Genomic DNA, 6,889 nt, shown 5'->3' on the forward strand with positions numbered 1-6,889 from the left:
TATCTATCTATCTATCTATCTATCTATCTATCTATCTATCTATCTATGTAGAAGAAGGCAGGTCTTCATTCTGGGTGGCAGGGGTGGGGGTGGTAGGGAAGGACCGGATGAAGAAGGTTTCCCACACAATGCTTCCTTTTCTAAGGTTTTGCCCAGAGGTAGCCAAGCATATATGTTTTAGAGTGATGGGAGTAGGTGGGGCTGGGGCGGGGGTGGGGAGGGGGAGGGGTGAAGCAGATAAGGTTGAATTTTTCTTTCACTTTTCTCCCTTTTCCTTTTTCCCCCTTTTTTCATTTTTGAACTTTTTTTTTTAGCTTGCTTTCTAACTTAATCAAAGGCAATAGATGGCACTTCATTGTTTCGAGGTTAGTGCAACAACAGAAAGTCTTTGTAGACATTTGGCTTTTCAAAATGTGATTCACTAATGAATAAACATGTTTTATCTGTTCACATGGAGAGACGGTAACTGGTTGGCTTCATTTAGCTCTTCCCATTGCAAGCTGAGTGATCTTTTTTTTCCACATTCTTCAGCGTGTAGCTCTTCCTTGTACTCCTTGGTCTAAGGACTGAATTGAATAGAGGCCTTGCATCCTCCGACCCCAGGAAGACTGCACAGCTGAAAGCGCAGCCCAAGATTTTACTAGGGAAATGGATTGTTCTGCAAATTACCATGCATTTTGACGCAGTCTTTTCCTCACTGTTCAGTTTGACAAACGTACATTCATTGTCTTGCTGGCAATTACCACATTTCAATTGAGTGGGCTTGGAAGCGTATCTCCTCATCTACAAAGAATATCATAAAATTGCTCTTTGCACAAAGGCCCAGAGAAATAGATGGTTCCCTTAATAGTTTTGGCTTTATTTATAACAGGATGTTTTTTTTTTTAAATTGGTAAAAACTAAACTGAAGAGAGTTGGGATTCAGCATTTCAAAAATAAGATTTGAAGTATGTGTCTCTGGGTTTCTATCTCCTTCCCCATAAGCCCTCATATCATGGTCAAAACAGAGAAATACTGAAATATTTCAGCTCCAGTGCAAGTTTAGCATTGAAGTTTGGTTCATTAGGAGCAATAATGAGGCTTGAATAATGTTGCTGGCTAATAGATTAAAAATAGAAACAGAAGCAGGTTCTTCTTCCCCTCCTCCTCCTCCTCTTAGCGCAATAAACACTATTTTAAAAGTTTACCATAGAAGAGGCAATCATCAACTCACTGGGTAAGCTTTCCACCTTGCAATTGCTATTAATGCAAATGGAAGCTTGTTACTCAAAGCTATTTTTCTCTGTCAGCCTTGCCAAGGAGTATACTGCACTAACATTTGAACATGTCATTGATTAAGCTGAAAGATGGCCAAAACAACCAGAACTGCTGGCTTCTGACACACTAGAGAGAACGGCAGCCCTGGTATATGCTGAGAATTGATCTCACCTTTCCAAATTCTAATCCACCTCACAGGATCCTGACCCTCTTAGAAAGAAAATTCACTTATGCCACTGGGTGGACATCTGAGTTTTCAAGGCTATTGTGCTGATTAATGAGATGCTTTTACATAGATTGAAAAATCTGACCTACCATGTTTCCTGCTGATTTTTAGGAGGTTAATCAATGGTGAATAATCACAAGGTCTTCAAGAGGTGGATGGATTAACAGCTTGACTTTAAATGCCTTGATAAGAATAACCAGCAAAGCATTTTTCAGGCAGTTGCAAACATGTATAAATCAAAAGATCTTCTCAAAAAGCCAATTCTTAATTTCACTTTCAAGCATTACACTAGATCATTCCAACATACAATTTAAGGATAGTTATCAAGTTTTGTGACAAATCATATCTTGGGTCACGTTAACATATGTTCGTGTTGCACATGTGAGACTGTGAATTGTAAACAAAGGTTTTATTTGAAATTTCTAGAGTTGGAAGATTTTGTCTTACATAATTGTCACTGTCCCTTATACGCTTGGGTGATGGCCACATCATAATATTTAAAAGTAACTGGGATCTCCCCTATCCTGTTCTGGTGCTCTCTGTTTGTTTCATTCTTCTCTCTGTCTCTGTCTCTGTCTCTCTCTCTCTGTCTCTCTCTCTCTCTCTGTCTCTCTCTCTCTCTCTCTCTCTCTCTGTCTCTCTCTCACTTTCTCTCTCTCTCTGTATCTCTCTCTCTCTGTATCTCTCTCTCTGTCTCTGTCTCTCTCTGTCTCTGTCTCTCTCTGTCTCTGTCTGTCTCTGTCTGTCTATGTCTCTGTCTCTGTCTCTCTGTCTCTCTATTTTTCTTTCCTTCTCCATAAGGATATGGGGAAAAAAAGACCTTTAATCTTGTAGATCCCTTGGTGACTCAAACAATTTCATTTTAACTGCTAGCCAATCCGATCATTCCATTGGACAACAATATCAAAAAACACAGGAACAAGCGAGACATAAAACAAACAGCAGCAGGAATCCGTGGTAGATTTCTGTCAATGGTAGCAGTGCTAGAGCACAGGAAGGTGGCATCCTTTCTGATATCTCCTATTCAATTCATACATTTCCATAAGAATTTATTACATTTCTACTATGCCCAAAGAATAATCTCTGGTACTAGGGATAGAAAATCAAAAGAGAAAAAAGTTCTTGGCCTCAAGGAACTTACATTCTCTACACTTAGGCACTTAGCACAGTCTAGACTCTAGCTTGACTTACAGTGGCTTGTATATACATTTTGCCCCTCCCCTCATGGGGAACGAGGATGGGTTGTTTTGAATCCTTGTATCCCTATACTTAATCCAGGGCATTGTATAGATGAGATGATTAATAAACATTTGGTCAATTGAATATCACTCATTAAGAAAGACGGTAACTCCTTCCTCACCTCCTCCAATTAAGTGATGTTGTCCAGATTTGTTTGTACTCTGACTTAGACTAAGACAAAATTATAGGCTTGAGGTTGATTTTATGAGAAGTTTTTATCTGCACCTAAGTCTTCTTTAAACTTTTTTTGAGCAAATAAATCATTTTGTTTAGATATGTCAAGTAACATTTCACTTAGGCGGTGACATCAACCAACCAGAATATGGCTAAGAAGACTAATGTTAAAATAAATAAATAAATGGCATCCATCAGTTACCAAAACAATGTTGTTACCTAATCTAGGTACTAAAGGCTATGCACATTACTCATGGAAGAGGGCTTCAGGCCCTCAGAGTATATTAAAATTCAATGTGTTATGTAATCGACCTTTCAAACACACATAAGGCAAGATAGCAAATGAGGAAGAGGATAAAGAGTGCTAAAAAAGGGATTGTTCAAAAAAGAAGTTACAACAGATAGGTGACAGCATTGTTTCAAGAGAAAAGAACAGACGTATATCGATTACAGTAATAATAGATATATTCTACACACATATTGGAATAGATGTATTTATGGGACAGCTAGGTGGTGCCACAGCGCATAAAGCACTGGGCCTGGAGTTAGGAAGAATCATCTTCTCAAGTTCAAATCCACCCTCAGACACTTACTAGCTGTGTGACCCTGGGCAAGTCACTTAACTCTATTTGTCTCAGTTTCCTCATCTGTAAAACTAGCTGGATAAGGAGATGGCAAACTCCCCAGTATCTTTGCCAAGAAAACCCCAAATGGGGTCCTGAAGACTCAGACACAACTGAAAAATGACTGAACGTCGGTTATATGTTGCAGACTGGTTATGCCCACGGTACATCTCCCTGTATAGAGGTGGAATGATAGGTAACTTGATGGAACAGTGCAAAGAACTGTGCATTTGGAGTCTGGAAGATGAGTTCAGATTCTTCTTCATCTACTACTAATTTCCTCATGTGTAAAGTGCAGATAACAGTAGCACCTACCTTCCAGGACTATTAGGGAGAATAAATGTGATAACACATGTAAAGCCCTTTGCAAGCCTTAAAGAACAATGTCAATACTAAAAATATTAACTATTATTATTAATTGATTAGTGGCAGCAACATTCCAAGTCTGGTGCCATCTATCAGCACCAGTGGAATACTAGTATCGAAAAGACAAACTTCTGACTGCATGGGAAATTTGGGGTCAGTGATGAGCTTTGCAATGCCTTGAAAACCATCCAACCCATTCTCTTTCATTGGATCTTCTCTAGGTCTAACCAATTTTTCATCTATCCTAGATATGTGTGTATGCACATTGCTTAGAGAATGTAATAAAAGGCCTACAATTATGTCTTTATAAGGTCTTCCAAAAATCATTGGATCTTAATGCCAGCTTAAGTTATTTCAGTCATATACCCTCTCTCTTTCTCTGTCTCTCCCTCTATCTATATCTTTGTTGTTGTCATCACTTTTGGGGTTTTCTTGGCAAAGATATTAAAATGGTTTGCCATTTCCTTCTCCAGCTCAGTTTATAGATGAGGAAATTGAGGCAAACAAGGTTAAATGACATGCCCAGGGTCACACAGCTAGTAAGTGTTTGAGGCCAGATTTGAACTCAGGAAGATGAGTTTTCCTGACTCCAGACCCAGCGCTCTATTCACTGTGACTGCACCATCTAGCACTTTCTCTGTCTCTCTCTGCCTCTGTCTTTCTTTTTCTTTCTAGATATAGATAGATATAGAAAGATATACATATAGAGATAGAGATACATAGAGATCTATATTTATATATGGAGAGATATCTATATATAGATCTATAGACACAGAGATATAGACATCTATAGAGATATCAACATAGAGATCTATAACTATAGATCTATATAATCTGTAAGTCAATAAGTCTCTAGATAGATATCTCTACAGATGTTCACATCTACATCTATCTCTACATCTCTATCTATCTCTATCTGCCATCATCTATATCAAAACCTCTACCTTTGTATCTATCATCCTCTATCTCATTATTTGTACTATATCTGTTTAGCATTTATCTATCTCTCTATCTAGCATTTATCTATCTAGGTAGCTATAGATAAAGATAGTTATGTAAATATATATTTACACACACATATGTGTATGTAAACACACAAAATATGTATATAATAGTAATGGGCCTACTCCATATTTAGGTATATGCATGACTATGTATCTAATGAGAAGCCCACTGTAACAAGCTTCAAGGAATGCATCATCACTGCAGGAAATCACAAAGCACCAAGAATGGAGGTCTAATTGAGTAGCTAAGATCCATATGGGCTTCAAGATCTGTGCCACTGGATTCGTCTGTTGCCTTTTTTCTGAGCATTAGTTTTATTTGCATTTATGATGCTTCTCCAGAAAAAAAAAGCGCTGTAAGGCATATCAATTATTAAGGAAGTTTTCTTAGTGTAGCAGATAATTAACAAGACAGCCAACAAATAATGCCACCCCAAGGATTGCTTCTCCCAGCCTCCTGCCTGAGTTCCAAGGCACTTATCAAGTCCAGAGCATGCAGCAGCTGCTTCCAGTGTCACTACCAAGAAAACAATTAAGATACCACAAGGCTTTGTATTGCCTTTGATTACTTTTTAAAAAATTCTTTATTGGTTCAGAGGAAGGAAAGGGACCTTGATTTCTTTAATGTAAGAAATACCACTTGGAAGACAGACATCAATCTTCACCTTTGGAAAAGATCTCTTTATGATGTGTAACACATCATTGCCCTGTAGACATCCCCCCTCCAATTTCATCTCTCTTCTAATACATTAAGTTGCCTGCCACTGGAAAGAAATTACACTGAATGTGTGTTTTACCTTCAGCACAACTGTTGGAAATATGTCAGATTTCAGGCTCTTTGTAAATGTTAGCAACAGCTAAAATGATAGCATGTTGTGTTGGAAATATTTGCAGTTTCAAAGACAGAACCCTGGAAAGGGTTTGCATTGATTGGTCATCATCATCTTCTTCTTCTTCTTCTTCTGCAACAGAGAGAAAACCTCTACTTTCAAAGTTGGAATCTGGGTTGATCAACCAGCAAGCACATGTTAAGGGTCTGCTAGGTTCCTGATACTGTTCTAACATATCTGAGGTACAAAGACAAAAATTAAAGTTATTTCCTCGAACAGTTTATATTCTCTTCATAGGAGAACAGGGAAGAACCTTGTACACATATAGGGAGATTAGAATACATATAAAAAGTAAATACAAGGAATATTTTTGAGGGAAGGAGGCTAACTGCTGGGACATAAGGAAGTCTTAAGTAGTAAATAAAATATACCTATCATTTGGTCTTGGTGAACTCCTAATGAAATCAGACAGAAAAAATAAGTTATAGATAAAACTTCTAGTCTCCATGTATATAACAAAATGTTATTAGCAGTATATTTTGTGATTGAAAAAAAATTGACAAAGTGAATGCCCATTGATTGGAAAATGACTGAATAAATTGTGATATGTGACTATAATGGAATACTAGTGTGTTATCTAGAAATAACTAATAGGAAGAATTCAGATAAAGGTTGGAAGACAGTTCAAAGCACAATTCTGCTGTTTCCCTCACTGTGACACATTGCAGATTTGTCTCTCTGGCTGTACAAGAAGAGAGACTAAACCTATGATTTCATGAGTATAGGAACTCTGAGATGAGCAAACTACTGACAATGTAAGCATCTTTTCTTCAATTTACAGGCAAAGAGAGTTGCCTAAACCAGAGACCTGAGTGATTAAGGGATTTTTCTGGGGTCACACAGCCAGGATGGGTAAGAGGTAGAATTTGAATTCAGATCTTCTTGATTCCCAAGATCAAGTCTATATCCACCATACTGCCTCTAAAGTATGTGAATTATTTAGTTGGAGAGAGAGATGAGATGGAGTGAGAGAGAGAGGAGGAGAGAAAGAGAGAGAGAGTTTGGAGTTCAAGGTTAAAATTAGTGATTAGTTTAAAACTAACGTAATACTTTTAGGAAATCCTGTGTGTGTGTGTGTGTGTGTGTGTGTGTGTGTGTGTGTGTGTGTGT

Source organism: Vombatus ursinus, unplaced genomic scaffold (genome assembly GCF_900497805.2).
Source record: "Vombatus ursinus unplaced genomic scaffold, bare-nosed wombat genome assembly UNPS02014810.1, whole genome shotgun sequence".
Classification (NCBI taxonomy): domain Eukaryota; kingdom Metazoa; phylum Chordata; class Mammalia; order Diprotodontia; family Vombatidae; genus Vombatus; species Vombatus ursinus.